We start from the raw sequence: 16,800 nt of genomic DNA, 5'->3' as shown, positions 1-16,800 counted from the left end.
AGTGGAATACTATGCAGCCATCAAAAGAAATGGAATCTTGCCATTTGCGATGACATGGATGGAACTAGAGGGTATTATGTGGAGCAAAATAAGTCAATCAGAGAAAGACAAATATCATAGTTCCCTGATATGAGGAAGTTGAGAGGCAGTGTTGGGGGTTTGCAGAGTAGGAAAAGAATAAATGAAACAAGATGGGATCAGGAGGGAGACAAACCATAAGAGATTCTTCATCTCACAAAACAAACTGAGGGTTGCCGGGGGGTGGCGGGTAGGGAAAGGGTGGTGGGATTATGGACATTGGGGTGGTGGGGTTATGGACATTGGGGAGGGTATGTGCTATGGTAAGTGCTGTGAAGTGTGTAAACCTGGTGGTTCACAGACCTGTACCCCTGGGGCTAATAATACATTATATGTTGATAAAAATAAATAAATAAATAAATAAAAATACGACTGAAAGTAAGGCTTAAACATACACACAAAGTATACATGGTTGATTGTTAAGAAATGTTCTCGTGCATCCATTTGACAGACCTGGAGCAGTTCCTGTCTGCTGCTAAGGTTTCCACTACAGATGCAAGAAAAAAGTCCTCGCGCTTTCTGTCTGTCTCATTGTGGCAGTCAAGATTGAATGGGGGAGTACAGGCTAAAAGGGGGGAAATTTCTGCAACTCACGTAAACCTTGTCAACAATGAAGATCTTGGTTTACTCCAAAGTGTCTAAAATTGGAGTTTATGGAAATTGTTGGAAAAGAATTTCCCAGACCTTGCCTTTTGATTAATTTCACTTTTAAAAACTTAAGGGTTAAAAGTAAATTAAATGCAAGCCAGTAAAGGGGGAAAAAAAGCTTTCACTTCTCTCTCTCTCTCTCTCTCTCTCTCTCTCTCTCTCACACACACACACACACACACATCTACCCAGTAATGGAAATTTAGCAGTAAGGTCTATTTACTAGTCAAGGCAAAACATGTCTGAGCAAAGAAACTAAAATTGTGCTCTTCCATTTTCCAGAGCTGTGCTTAGTTGTATTTTACTTCTGGCCACCAGAGATGTAATTAATAACATGAACAGCCCCCAGCTTAGTGTCTGACTTCCAGTAGGCTTTTGATAAATTTGCTGAATAACTGAATGAATGCACACGTGATCCATAACTATTAGAAAATGGTGGGTTCTTAAAGCTTCAGTAGGTGGATGTTAAATCAAATGGCCAAATCATGGAACGAAATAAATAGGTACATTTTACTAGGTTAATTTAAAAGTGATGACAAGTGGGACCCGTGGGTGGCTCAGTTGCTTAAGCGTCTGCCTTTGGCTCAGGTCATGACCCCGGAGTCGGGGGATGGAACCCGGTGTCTTCAGGCTCCCTGCTCTGCAGGGACTCAGCCTATCCCTCTGTCCCTCCCTCTGGCTCCAGTGTGCACCTCTCTCAAGAACATAAATAAAATCGTATTTATTTATTTATATTTTTAAAGTTAAATATTCATTTATTTTTTAAAAGATTTATTTATTTATTTATTTGACACAGAGAGAGAGAGAGAGAGAGATCACAAGTAGGTAGAGAGCCAGGCAGAGAGAAGCAGGCCTCCTGCTGAGCAGAGAGCCCCATGTGGGACTCTGTCTCAGGATGCCTAGATCATGACCGGAGCTGAAGGCAGAGGCCCAACCCACTGAGCCACCCAGGCGCCCCGATAAAATCTTTTTTTTTAATGACAGGCAATTTTCCAGAAAACTGCACTTTTTCTACTTCTTATTTTTGAAAGAACTGGGCCTATTTAGGTGCCTGTTGGTGTGGGAGAAAAAAAGAATACCTTGGGCAGATTGAGATTTAATTAAAATTAGTTTTGGCTCATTTGAATTAATTCCTATAATAGACTTGTTAATGATGTGTTAAATGATCATCTTGAGAATCCCAGTAACTGTCAAAAATTGATTTAGGAGAACTGAGAATCTTTAAAAAAAAGCATTCCATGAGTCCCCTGCTAAGGAGGCAGAACTGTTAAAACAATCTTGGTGGGGGAGGGCGGGCACAGGGAGAATTTCCTGCTTCTCTGCGGGGGGGCTGACAGCTGTTATATCCACTTGTTGTGTTTGGCTGATGGGCAGAGCCTGGACACCCCAGTGCTTTCTGAGCCCAGGACTGTTGGCTTCCACTTCTTCTTCATTATCATCTGCTTTTACCTAATTTGTTCATTTCACTATTAGAAGTTCATGTAAATAAAAAATCAAGGCTTCTAATAAACACAGTTGTTGTTGTTTTTTTTAAGATTTTATTTATTTGTTTGACAGGCACAAGAGAGGAAACAGAAGCAGGGGGAGTGGGAGAGGGAGACCAGGCTTCCCATTGAGCAGGGAGCCCCATATGGGGCTTGATCCCAGGACCCTGGGCCCATGATCCAGACCTAAGGCAGACGCTTAATGACTGAGCCACCCAGCCGCCCCTAAACACAATTTTTTTGGTTACTTATAGCTTAGCATTGTATCTGACACCAAGAATCAGATTAGATTACCTCCTGTCTTTATAATTGACTGCCTAAGATGCTGTTAAAAAATTGTTGGATTCCACATTTATAAAACATTCATCAAGCATCTCCTCTGTACCCTGTGGTAGGTTTGCAGTTGACCAGTGCAGGGTTAAACAACGCATGATCTCTGTCTTTGATAAAATGTACACCGTCTAGTGGTAAAGATAGGATTCCAGAGAAGGGCTGGTCTTAGAGACACAGGCAAATTCTTCCTTTGTTCAGATTCCCCCTTCCTCTGGTTCCTCCTTAAGTCTCCTCTCCAAAAAGCTCCTTCCTTACTACTCAACACCCCCCAAACACACACATACCAAAATCTTAAACTTCCTTAAAACTAGCTAATTATTTGAAGCAAACTCAGATCTTATTAATCTTATGTTCCTTATCAATATTTCTAAGTGAATTTTTTCTATAGAAGCTTATCACTCTTTAAAAAAAAAAAAAGAAGCTTATCACTCTAGTAAATTACCAGCTATCAAAGGAAAAGAAAGATTTTCCTTTTGTAAATTAGCTTCATCATTATATAGCCCAAAGGGCTTTTTAACCAATGGTTTAAGCTTTCTAAAGTCAGCAAGCAATATGACCACTTTATGGTGGAGAAATTTGCACCCATAAACAGTAGAAGTTTTCTCAATATCGTGTCTCTGAATAGAAGGAATGTGGCTTTCTTGAACTGCATCCACTTCTAAAGTTGCATTAAGGATATTTAACATTTTATTAAAACATTAATATTATTAAATAATATTAACATATTATTAAACCATAAATTATTAAAAATTTATGAACTCTAATTTTCTGATTTCTGGTCTGCTTATTTTCCAAAACATAGCTAAATTTAGTTGTGAGTGATCAGCCAGACAAATGAAAGCCTTGTGGGGGCATTTACCTATCTGTTTCTCTCTCCTTTTGTGCCTTGTTTGAGAGTTTGTTTGAAGCTGGCTGTTTAGTAAGATGCCCACAGGCAGCAGGCAGGCCTGGGAGCTAACCTTTGAACAAATGTAGACTTATTCATTCAGTAGAATATTTTTCTTAGTACAAATCATAAATAAGGAGTTTGAGGTTGTTCCCCTAGGACAGGAAAGGAGTCCTGTACTAGATGTACCTCATTTTGGGGATTTAGTAAAATGATATAAAGAAACTAATTCTTAATTAAAGTACCGTGAGTTGTTTGCTTTTTAAGACCGAAGTGGGTCAATTACCTTATTTATATTTCATAATCAGATTTATTTTAAAGATTTTCCCCCAAAATTTGATTTATTCAGTTACCGTTTAGCTGAAACTTAGGACCATTCCTTCAGTCTATTCTTATGACTTGATTGAATTTGTGAGCCTTATAATCCAGGCTCTGTTTTGTTTGAAGAAGAACAACTTTCTAAACCTCAGCATGATTCGAAGTGCTTTTTTCCCCCAGAATTATTTCGAAGGACCTTGTCTAAGAGACTTGACCCTAGTTTTTCATCAGCTTTGCTATTTATTGCTACAAGAATATGTAATATTTATAAACAAGTGAGATGTATGGACTCTGATCTCCATTAAGAACCAGATACCCTTCTGAAGACTTGCCAGATTTGAGAGTTTTCTGAAGAGGAATTGATTTAAAAAAAAAAAAAAAAGTCATCTATGGCTTGTCTAATTATCCAAATATTTGACTCTGCCTGCCATCTGCTTTGGTGGTGGAGCGAGGTTCAGAAGAACCTCATTCAGGTATACTCTTGTGGGCCTCTGTTCTCAAACTTTTGTCCACGGACCACCTTGCATCAGAGGCACTGTTAGTGTGGTGGTTCCTAACCTTGCTTACACAGATGAAAGCTTCAAAATTAATCATACTACTGTTGTCAGGGCCCCTAACAGACCCTCTGAATTTCTAGAGGGTGAGGCCCCTGCAGGATGTTATTTAAAAGCACCTCAGATCTTAATATAGCCAGGGTTGAGCATCATTGATGTAGTGCTTGTTAGAAATGAGGATCCTAGTCCACTCTACAGATCACGAAATCTTAGTGGACAGGGTCCTAGAGTATGCACTTTAAAGAAAACTTCAGTTTATTTTATTTTATTTTTCTTTAAGATTATTTATTTATTTATTTATTTATTTGACAGAGATCACAAGTAGGCAGAGAGGGAGGCAGAGAGAGAGAGAGAGAGGAAGGGAAGCAGGCTCCCCGCTGAGCAGAGAGCTCAACGCAGGGCTCCGCTTGATCCCAGGAACCTGGGATCAAGACCTGAGCGGAAGGCAGAAGCTTTAACCCACTGAGCCACCCAGGTGCCCTGAAAACCTCAGTTTAAAATGCAAACTAATTCGTTTGTTTGTTTGGGCTTGTTTACACCAAAGGAAACCAAGAGCTTCTCTACTGAGAGGTGGTAATTTGGGAAGGAAAGGAAATTGGAAGGCCAGACATATGGTCTCTTTCTTTTGAAAGAAAAATAAGCGACATGTTGGCTTGTGGAACAGGAACTTGGTGGTAAAACTAAGTTGCCAGTTTTCATCATTTTTGGAAATCTGGACGATTTGATGCTTTCTTCTAGAGAGCTGATGATCCTTGCTCAGTGAATCAGAGGCATGGGTGGAGAACTCAGAAATCAATTTGGAGGGGAGAAAGAGAATTAAGAATTCAGAGACCCATGGTTGGCTCTTTAAGTCTAGGTGCATTTATTTTTGTTTCACTTTTTTAAAATGGCCTGTTAATTCAGAATTAAATTTTTTAGTACGGAACCTACAGATGGCCTTGCCCACTATACACTTTTAAAAGTACAATACTGATTCGCTCTTGAAACTCACTATGGCCTTGTCTTCCACCTCTGCAACTACTGAGTTCATTCCAAGCCTCACCTTTACCAGCAGTTGCCTTATTTGCTGACCTTCCTTATCTGAAGGTGGGTGCTTGAGCAGGTACAGATTTCCTCATTCCTGGAGTTTGGTCTAAAATTAGCTTGTTATGTGTTCAACCCCAAAGGACAGTAGGATAGTCTTTGGACAAATACAGACCTTCTGTCCTGACAGTGAGCTGGCACCCTTTAAAACTCAGTTCCTTGGGGTGCCTGGGGGGCTCAGTGGGTTAAGCGCCTGCCTTTGGCTCAGGTCATAATCCCAAAATTATGGATTTTGGCCTATTGGTCTCCCTGCTGGCCTATTGGTCTCCCTTTCCCCCCCATCCCTCCCTCGCCGCCCCCTCCTACCTCCCATGCACATGCTCTCTCTTTTTCTCTCATTTTCACTCTCGCTCTCAAATAAAGTCTTTAAAAAATAAATAAAACTCAGTTCCTTAATTTTTCAAAGGCACTTGGCCTCCTTTCTTCCTTTTGTTTAGGGCTGTCTGTTTTTGATGGTGCTTTTTGGCAACTATTCTTTGAAACTCTTGAACATCTTGAAGCCTTAGCCCCTGCTGCTTGGTACACATCCTGTAGCAGTCCTCAGGAAATCCTAGTTTTGGGCCTTGAAACTGATGAAAGGATTAAGCTGCCACTCTCGACAGAGGGTGGTAAGCGGTGCTGTAGAGAGTCACTGTGCAGTGTGTGCTGTTGACAAAAACTCTAGGTGCAGGGGAGGGAAGGAGCGGTAGTGATACGGAGTAGAGTCAGATACTCAGCTGCATCTGGTAGGGAGATGAAACACCCAAGTCTGCTTTGGAACAGTGTCCCTAGGGGAGGGAGAGGCAGGCTGCCTGCTTTGATGTTCATTAGCTTGACAACTGTGTGAGCTGAACACTTTATTTGTTCCCAGTCCAGCAAAATAGTGGCTGCTTCTAGGAGATACTGAACCTAGCCCCCGACTCATTTTGCTTCAGTGTTAAATAGTTACTGAGCTCCTGCTTTCTGGAAGTCGCTTATAAATATCCCTTTTACAAGTGGAGTACAAGTGGAGTACGAAAATTGCTTGTAAAGAGTGGGTCAGGGGTACATTTATGTTCCTATTCCTTGGGTCTCTTAAAAGGACCTTCAAACAAAGATTTTCTAGTGCAATTTAGTTGGTACTTAAGGGGAATGTGTTATTCAAATCAGTCTGCCCTGCCTTCTAGCTAATATTGCCTTTATTTTTGTTTTAGATAACATTCCTGGTTACTTTATCCTTCCTTCTCTGAAATCACGTGAAAAAGCTGAACTCATAAATTGAAATTCCAACACAGTGTGGTTGTGTTGGAATAGCTTCACTGTGTTTTTTCTTCACATCCCATGCTTTTCTCTCTCACCCTTACTTCCTTTCCTAGTCCTGTTTAGTACTTGAAGATAGTTTTAGGCATAGCGATCTTAATTTCAATCTGCAGGTTGAAATTCTGCAGCTCTTCACGTGGAAGTTAAAGAACAAAGGAGGACCTTTAATGGCAGGTGATTTGTGTGTTTAGGCATTCTTTTGTCCCTCTCTCTCCTTTCCAGTAAGCTAAGAGATCCTACTCCTCCCAGTACTTCCTGACTGGGTACTTGTGGCAAATGTACAATCTGTTGATCTGCAGAGTGTTGTGATGAGTGAAAAGTGTTGTCTGCCCCTTCTCCACCCACTTTAGAGCTGTCCATAGAAGGTGACCACGGATAATTGAGAAACGTGAATGCTGCTGCTTTAGGAAAGAAACTTAGATGACTTAGTTAAGAATTCATCACTGTTCTGCCAGCCTCTATACTAAGGTATCATCTAGATGTGCGGTAAAAATAATAATATGGAGTGGAAGTTCCTTCGTGGCTTAACCTTGTTAATTGTCAGTATATTTCTTTTGGCATGGAAATCAACTTTGGTACCTAGGTACTCATAAGATTCATAAGGTAAGCGAAAGTTATCAAAATTTGTAACAAGTACCAAGTGTTTGCCTCTATTCCTAGAAAGGTTTTCTTTTCTCCATTAATGGATCTTTACCTTTACTGTACTTAACTCAGTTTTTAATTCTTTAACATACCCTGGTCTTGTAGGAATGTACAGAGTATGGCTATAAGATTTTTGGTCTCAGATGCTGTTGTATGTGATTTGAATAATGTGTACCATTCTGTGATTCCTAAACAGCACCCCACTGATGGCAGGGGTGAGGTCTTCCCTCAAGTCCTATTTTTTGCCATTGATGAAGGGTAAAGGAAGTACCTAGCTTTTGTGTTTGGTATGGGAGGGGGTTCTTATCTCTTCTTTATAATCAAAACTGTTTAAATGAAGTACAGTAATTGTATGGGTTAGTACTCTTTCTGATTCTGTGCTGATTCTTCAAACATTAACAGTGGGGATGGTGACCATTTGAGGAGAGAAGTAGAAAGATGATAGTAGAAGATGACTAGCTTTAACAGCAGCTGGGGATTATTTTTAACGTCTAAGTACAAGTGTGGCCATTGTTCAAGAAATTGTTCTGTTGGGGTGCCTGGGTGGCTCAGTCCTTAAGCGTCTGCCTTCAGCTCAGGTCATCATCCCAGGGTTCTCGGATCAAGCCCCAGGCTGGACTTCTTGCTCAGCAGGAAGCCTGCTTCTCCTTCTCCCACTCCCCCTGCTTGTGTTCGCTCTCTCGCGGTCTCTCTCTGTCAAGTAAATAAATAAAATCTTCAAGAAAAAAAAAAGAAAGAAAGAAGGAAAGAAAGAAAGAAAGAAAATACTCTATTAAGTATCCCCTGAGTCCCACTGGGCTTGGGATAACTTGGTCAGAAGAATAGATGGCTGTTTCTTGCACAGGATCCTAAGCTTTCTGAGGCATCAAAGCTGCAGTCATTATCATAAAGCATTTGCTGGGCTTTTCCTGTTTGGTGTTTTTATAGAAAGGAAGAAGGAGAACGGAAAAGAAGATATTATAAGAAATTGGCTCACACAGTTATGGAGGCTTTCAAGTCTCAAGATCTGCATTTGGCAAGCTGCAGACCCAAAAGAGCTGATAGAATTCTAGTCTCTAGTCCAAGTGCCGTTAATCTCAGGACCCCGGAAGAGCTGACGCTTCAGTTCAAGTCTGAAGGCAGGAAAAACCTGATGTTTGCCAGCATCGCAGGCAGGACTTCCTCCTGTTTGAGAGGGCCCGTTTGTTCTCCCGAGGCCTTCAAACGATTGGGTGAAGCCCACCCACATTAGGGAGTACAGTCCCCCTACTCCCCCCCTTTTTTAAAAGGTTAATTTACTTATTTTAGAGAGAGCTGGGGAGGATGGCAGAGTTGAGGGAGAGGGGGTCTTAAGCAGACACTGCACTGAGCATAGAGCCCACCACGGGGCTCAAATCTCACAACCCTAACTCATAACCTGAGTTGAAACCCCAAGAGTTGGAGCTTCACCAGCTGTGCCACCCAGGTGCCCCCCACCTCCCCGACAGTCTTTACTCGGGTTTACTCAGTCCACCAATTCAAGTGTTAATCTCATCCAAAACGTGCTCACAAAGCACACCCAAATTCTGCTTGACTCTACGTCTGGTCACTGTGGCTCAGTCAAGTTGACATACAGCCGTCCCAGCATTCTTGATGCTTTTTTGAATACTAACATTTGCCTGCAAAGTTTTCCAGGCTCAGTAGAAATATATAAGTGAATGAATTCTGTACTAGTCCTGTCGTTTTTTCCTCCTCTATATTGTGCTTGGCAGTGAGGACACAGTTTTGGGTTCTAAACTCTGGTTCTCTTCAAATGTAAACCGTTTTTATAATATTAAGTTAGTTAACTTTATATTTTAGTTTCTGTGTGTTCGTTGATTTTTAGTTGGTCCCGATCATGATGTTTACACCCTGGGCAGTTTGCCAGAAAGTAGATCATCTGTAACACGAATGCATTATTGCTGCTCAGGGATCAGTCTTCAGGATCCAAAATGCACGATTTTTAATGCCAGTGTAAATGTATTCATCTATTTTTATTCTTTATTTTGTTTATAAAACTAACCCATGCTCATATTCAAAACCCAGATATCACAGATAGGTCACAGAAAGTACGGTCTCTATGATTGTGTGTGCGTGGATAGCCCGTGTCAGCCGTTTGGCACGTGGTCTACGGATTTATCACTGTCACTCCTTTTTAGCAACACCACTTGATTAGAAGAGTTTGGTAGTTATGGGAAGGAAGAAAATGAGAATGCTTACTGCCTTTTTAGCAGTTACTGGGGACAGTTTTGATCTAGGGTTGTTGGACTGTACTCCATAGTTTGGACAGAACAGAAAACAGGTGAGTCCTGCTAGGATACCTCCCCTACCCTGTGTGTTTATAGTGCTTAAGAAGAACAAAGAGGGACGCCTGGGTGGCTCAGTTGGTTGGACGGCTGCCTTCGGCTCAGGTCATGATCCCGGAGTCACGGGATCGAGTCCCACATCGGGCTCCCAGCTCCACGGGGAGGCTGCTTCTCTCTCTGACCTTCTCCTAGCTCCTGTTCTCTCTCACTGTCTCTCTCTCAAATAAATAAATAAAATCTTTAAAAAAAAAAAGAAGAAGAAGAAGAACAAAGAGAAGGAAATCACGGATTGCCTGGGTGGCTCAGTTGGTTAAGCGGTTGCCTTCAGCTTGGGTCATGATCCCAAGGTCCTGGGATCTAGTCCCATGTTGGGTTCCTTGCTCAGCAGAGAGCCTGCTTCTCTCTGCCTCTGCCGGCCATTCTGCCTGCTTGTGCTCAATCTTTCTCTGACAAATAAATAAATAAGATCTTAAAAAAGAGAGAGAGAGAGAGAAGGAAATCGCATTGTGAGAAGACTGTCAGCTTGTGCATTCTCTGTAAATGAGGGCACTAACAATGCCTAAACAAGTGATCATATCCAAATTGGCTTGAATATCAGAATCTTGTCATTATGGTAAGTGAAATGTTCCATATTTTTCCAGCATTTCATGTGGGTACCTTCATCTGATAGCACCCCATATAAGACTAATGTATTACAATGTTAATTCTCTCTGAGGTATTAGAAAATGAAACAAAAATAAAACAAGCCATTCTGTTACTGTTCCTTGTTAATTCCTGCCCGTGGTTGGTGAGAGTTGAGTCCAGCCAGTTGCCCTCCTCACCTGTGCCCTGTGCCCTGGCAGAACACAGGTAACTCTTGGGCAGGAGGCTCTTCCTCATCTTGACTTGAGCCTTGGTGGTGTCTTCTTTTTCTTTTGTGTTTTGTGTACTGACATCAGTTTTGACCTGTATGTAATGGCCGGCAAATGTGCGCATGTGATAGAACTATCATACACTAAGGAATGGAGTATGCCAGATGTGCAGGCACACATTTCATGATTTCTGGAAGTTTCTTCAAGGCAGGGGCTGAGAACTCAGCCAGTAATGATCAGCAAGAAGTAGGATTAGTTAGTGAAGGCCTTTGATACTGTGTCAGGCATCACAGATGTTACTGCAGCCTGGGAGTAGCGACTGGGAATTTTGAGGATAGTAGAAGAAACCGTGGAATTGCCAGAAACCTGCCAGAATTATAGGAGATTCAGGAGGAGAAGCAGTCTCCTCTGTGCCTGTCTGAACGTCCATCTCCATAGGATTATGCTGGAACACATGTGCTTGCAGATCCCTCACCCTCCTGAAAGGGGTCATGATATAACCAGATGGCGCAGTCTCTATACCTAGAATTCTCGCATTTCTAAGCTCAAAACAGTAATTGAAATGAAAATGGGCCATGATAAGGCATTGCTTGGGAAAAGTTACCTTTGACAGATGAATGTGCCGCTTTGGGTTGAATTTTTTGTTCTTCTGTATATATAAAGTGTTTGCAAACAGACCTTCTTAGTTAATTTTTGCTTATTTGTGGATTTTGCATGTTTCATATATTTTTGGTTTTGCAAATAGATTATGGCACATTTGTCATCCTGATCCCCCTGTGCAACTACACATGTGTATCATTTCCTCTAAATATTGTTAGGGGATATGGTGTTAGTCCTTTCCCGTCTTGGCAGAACTGCCCTTTGTGGATTTTGCCAAAGTTAAATGTTAGCAGTATGGGGCTTCTGGGTGGCTCAGTCATTAAGCATCTGTCTTCAGCTTAGGTCATGATCCCAGAGCCCTGGGATCAAGTCCCACATCCGGCTTCCTGCTCAGCAGGAAGCCTGCTTCTGCGTCGCCCACTCCCTCTGCTTGTGTTCCCTTTCTCGGTATGTCTCTGTCAAATACATAAGTAAAATCTTCTTAAAAGTAAATAAATAAAAATGTTAGCAATAAGGTAAGTCTGCTTTGGATAGTAAAATATATTTCAGGAGCAGCTGGATGGCTCAGTCAGGTAAGTGTCTGCCTTCCGCTCAGGTCATGATCTCGGGGTGCTGGGATCGAGCTCCATGTGGGGCTCCCTGCTCAGTGGGGGGTCTGCTTCTCCCTCTGTCCCTCTCCACTCCTCATGGCTCACACACTCTCTCTTCTTCTCTCTCTGTCAAATAAATAAATAAAAATCTTTAAAAATTAAAAAATACGTAAATTTCAAATTCAGATGGAGACTTTTTTGGTTATCTGAGCACCATTACTGCTGTACCTCACTCTACCCCCATCTGCACAGTTAATTGAGAATACGTTGTTAAATTTATTTTATTAGCAGATAAGAGCTGTGTTTGTTACATTTTTTTAGTCTTTATTCCTTTAATTGGTATCTGATCTTTCACACATCCAGATAGAGCTTCTTACTACTTTTCTTTTATCTGATTTTGGCTCCCTTCCCCCCCAATTAGTTTAAGGCACAATAAGATTTCGTTCACTCAGCAATCACTTTTTGACTACTTACCATGAGCCAGCTATGAAGAATGACATAGTATCTTCAAAAACTTCTTAAGGCAAAGCATTCAGTTTTTTGAAATCTCAAAATAAGCGACATTTTCCTAGCATTTCTTAATACCTCCTAACACCTTCTGTGTTTTATTTTATTAATTTTTATTCTGCCCCTTTTGGCATCTAATTAGGTTTTAGAGGTAGAAGAGTCATTTGTCTTTCTTCTTCTCTTTTTCTCTCTCTCTCTTTTTTTTTCTTTTTCTCTTTTTGCTCAAGATTTCTAGTACCTCCTTAGAAGACAAAGTATATATACTCATCTATTTCCTGGCTTTTTTCCAATTTGAAGAAAGAAGAATAAGTCCTTAAAATATTGTTATAAGTAAAATAATAAAAATACTAAATTGTTACGTATATAAACAAAGTAATTGAAACAGTGAGTTTTTAAACACCATGTACAAGGCATTTTATTAAGCACTTTGCCTGTATTATTTAACTTAATCCTTAAAACAAGCTAACAGAGTAGGTGAAATCATCATCGTCATTTTCAATTCCATTTTGCAGATGAGGAAACTGGGCTCAGAGAGGTTAAATGACCTAGCCACAACTTGACAGCTAGTCGACGGTGGAGCCAGAACATAAACGCAGATAGTCTGACTTCAGAAGTGTCCAGACTAAAGCTCAGGAGTGAAATTAGGAAGAAACAGTGAAGTTATTATTTCATGTCTTTCTCAGACCTGTTTTTACTGCTTTGATGTCTTACTTCAAAAATGGCTCTCTGATGGTTTCAGGTTTTAAAACATCAGCACAAGCAACTCTGTATGCCTGTTTCAGACTAGGGGAGAGAATCTGTTTAGCCCTGGTAGAGACCAGGTCCCATCCCTCTTACGGTGAGGAGTGGTTTTCAAAAATAAGGGCCTCTGGGACGCCTGGGTGGCTCAGTTGGTTGGACGACTGCCTTCAGCTCAGGGCGTGATCCTGGAGTCCCGGGATCGAGTCCCACATCAGGCTCCCAGCTCCATGGGGAGTCTGCTTCGCTCTCTGACCTTCTCCTCGCTTGTGCTCTCTCCCACTGTCTCTCTCTCTCAAATAAATAAATAAAATCTTTAAAAAAAAAAAAATAAGGGCCTCTGCTTGCCATCTTGAATACTCCAATTACATAGGTAATTGGCCTCATCTGGATGGCAATTAATGGGTGATGTGATGGCAGAGATCAGGGAACACTGGTTAAAACTAGCTTTGGAAAGTCAGTAGTGTATGTTAGAGGATGTAATATATGAGGTGTAGTTATAAACTTCTATGTATCATATGTGTTTAAATGATGGTGATACCAGCTGTGTCCTGTGTTATATGTTAAGAGTGTGATAAGAGATTAGAAAGTGGAGGACTAGAAACAGTGAGGGAAAGCAAGAGGATCCTTTATTTCATCTTTGAAAGCTAAGCTAGAGGGTCAGATCATGTAATGTGGAAGATGTAAATGGCACAATTTTAAGGGAAAAATACATGAATGGAGGGAAATGATAATAGTGAAAATGTTATTGTGTTTACTATCTACTGAGCACTGCTCTAAGTGTGTAAATAAATTCTCAGAACAAGTATTAGACAAAGTTCTCCTTCCTTTATAAAGTGAAGCAGCAGAGAGGGTAAGTTGTTTAGCCAAGGTCGCAAAGTTACAAGTGATGGAACCAGAATTTGAACCTGGATGTCAAGGTTCAAATGTCAGAATGCTTTTTGTATATGAGATATTTCATTATTATTTGCCTTAGTGTAATTGAATATAGGTAATTCAGCTGTAAATCCGAATTAATTTGAACACATAAAAGGGTTTCCATTTTCTCAGACCAACTTGAATGTTTGTATATTTTGGGGGGACATGCTGGGGAGAAAAATGTATTTGCCCTCAGAGTTTGCAGTTTGTTTTGCGGTCAGGAGACCACACATGAAAGGTGTAAGAACAGAAACAGAAACTTATAAAAAGAACAAATTAATGACGTACAGAGTAGAGACAAGTCTTAAAAGGTGCCAGAAATTTTTCCATAACCTAATTTTTTTTTTTACTTCTGTCCTTCATCTATCTATCTATCTTTCTTTCTTTCTTTTAACATTTTATTTATTTATTTGACAGAGATCACAAGTAGGCAGAGAGGCAGGCAGGGAGGGGAGGGGAAGCAGGTTCCCTGCTCAGTAGAGAGCCCCATGCAGGGCTTGATCCCAGGACCCTGAGATCATGACCTGAGCCAAAGGCAGAGGCTTAACCCACTGAGCCACCCAGGCGCCCCTGTCCTTCATCTTTCATAGTGCTCTTGGTTCCTTTGAAGTTTTTCAAGCTTAGAAATACACAAAATATTGGTAGAAAATAACAAAACAAAATGGAAATGAAAAACAAATTGCTCATATTTAGTTATTTGTGTGATTTTCATCTAAAATGCAGAAAAATGGGTGCCTGGGTGGCTCAGTGGGTTAAGCCGCTGCCTTCGGCTCAGGTCATGATCTCGGGGTCCTGGGATCGAGTCCCGCATCGGGCTCTCTGCTCAGCAGGGAACCTGCTTCCTCCTCTCTCTCTCTGCCTACCGCTCTGCCTACTTGTAATCTCTCTCTGTCAAATAAATAAATAAAATCTTAAAAAAAAATAAATAAAATAAAATAAAATAAAATGCAGAAAAATTGCCCAGGAATTTTTGTTAGTAGAGCTGTGTATTTACCACCAAGCTAATGGTGGAGAAGGACTTAGGGTTTTAAGAGGTGTGGACTTTTTTCGAATTTATCCCTTAAGTCTTTTGTTTACATAGAAAAAAGTGAGTTTGGGATAAATTATATTTTATTCTTCAAAAACAAAAAAAGTATTGTTTATACCTGACATATAGGCTAGAAGATTGGGATGAAATGGGAATGATTGACTGCTGATGTGTGCTGATTTCTTGGCGGGGGGGGGGTGCAATAAAAATGTTCTAAAGTTAATGATTATGATGGTTGCATAATTCTGCAAATATACTAAAAACATTGAATTGCATGTTTTAAATGGGTGAACTGTATAGAATGTGAATTGTATCTCATTAAAAAGAACCTTGACCTCTAGTAAGTGAACATTGTGGTAAAATATATGTAACATAAAATTTTTAACATTTTGGCTAATTTGGGGTCTACAGTTCACTGGCATTAAGTACATTTTACAGCATTGTACAACCATTACCACTGTCCATTTCCAGAATCTTCTCATCATTCCAAACAGTAATTAACTTCAAATATGCCAATCTAAGTTTAGAAGTAGTAGGCTTGACCTACTTAATTTTAAACCTTTAGACTTTAAAAATACTTGAGCCCCTAAATTGAGTTTTGTTTCGCTAAAGTTTTTAGGCTTTTCCATTTGTTTGCCCTCAGACATGCTTTTCTTTTGTGTTCCCTCAAATAATGGCATCACTATTTATTAAGTTGTCCAAACAAGAAATCACTGTTATATTTTCTTTGCTTCTACATTCCATATATTTAATCACCAGGGCCTTTAGATTGTGCCTCCTTAATATCTTTTAACCTGTCTGCTACTCTGTATCCCCACTGTTATTGGCTTAACTTAGACTTCTATTTTCACATGGATTTACTAGTTATAGAAGGATCAAGAAAAAATTATTTGGAAGAATTAAGATAAATAAACAATGCTGAAAATAAGGAATAGGAGACCTCCATGCAGAGAGTTCAGTGCGGCGTGATGACTCTTGGATATCTTTCCTGAATACTCTAGTCCAGATTGTTCTTCCTATCCAGGATTCATTCATTTGTTAAATATTTATTATGTATCTTCTATGCACTTTAACAATTTGCAACATTTCTATATACCTTCAAAATATACCCCCCATCTGCTTTTCATACCTGTCGCTGTCACCCTAGTCCAAGCCACTGTCCTCTCCCACGACCTCTCTGCTTCTGTCCTCACCCCTCTTGAAATGCAGCGGTCAGGGTGATCCTGTGGAAACACCAGAGAGCTTATCAATCTTCTGTTTAAGAATTCTCCCAGGGACTCTTCTGCTTCTCAAAGTCAAAGTCAGAGTCAGAGTCAGAGCCTTCCTTACAGTGAAGACTGAATCCCTTGTTATCTGGCCCCTTGTGGACCTTCTGTACCATACACTCCCTTGACTGGCTCTGTTCCCACCTGCTGGTTCACTCTGCTCTAGGAAATGGCAGGTGTGCTTCTGCTTCTGGGCCGTGCACTTTGTGGAGATCGTGTTCGGCTCACCAGGTCATTTCTCACACACCAGCTGAGTGGGATATTTATTTTCTCATTGTCCACCCTCCCACATCGGAATGTATGCCTCTTGCGGGCAGTTTTGTCTCTTTGTTCCATACACTGTGTCCAGGGCCTGGATGTCTGGCACACACTGGTGGATACTCAGCATCCGTTTGTTTCATGTCTGTTTGCCTAGCACATGATACATTCTTCCCTTTCTCTGTAGTCTTCCTGGTGAGATTTTTGTCTTTGGTGTAAAGACTATGATGCTACTTCTCTGTCTCCTGTATTTCTACCAAATAGACACTAAAATAAATGAAATTTTTATCCTTTATTTTTATGTACTATTGTTTTTTTAACAGTTTTGTATCTTAAAGTTAGATAAGGTTTCAAAAAAATGTTAGTAGTCTCCAAATTCAACTTCTTTAGGTGTTTACCTTTCTTTCTCTTTCTCTGTTTCTTCCTTTCTTTCTTTCCT

At 40.5% G+C, this 16,800-nt stretch overlaps 1 protein-coding gene and 1 non-coding gene across 2 annotated transcripts in view; both read left to right on the top strand.

The window, feature by feature from the left end:
- The window catches only part of SPTLC2 (serine palmitoyltransferase long chain base subunit 2), a 110,944-nt gene that overhangs the window by 63,437 nt on the left and 30,707 nt on the right, over positions 1-16,800 (top strand). The gene's annotated exons all lie outside the window — the stretch shown is intronic.
- LOC122894729 lies at positions 513-644 on the top strand. The gene has a single exon (XR_006381803.1). It is a non-coding gene; the product is annotated as a small nucleolar RNA SNORA31 (small nucleolar RNA).

The sequence above is a fragment of the Neovison vison genome, chromosome 13, assembly GCF_020171115.1.
Source record: "Neovison vison isolate M4711 chromosome 13, ASM_NN_V1, whole genome shotgun sequence".
Taxonomy (NCBI): domain Eukaryota; kingdom Metazoa; phylum Chordata; class Mammalia; order Carnivora; family Mustelidae; genus Neogale; species Neogale vison.
This window is presented reverse-complemented; position numbering and strand designations above follow the sequence as displayed.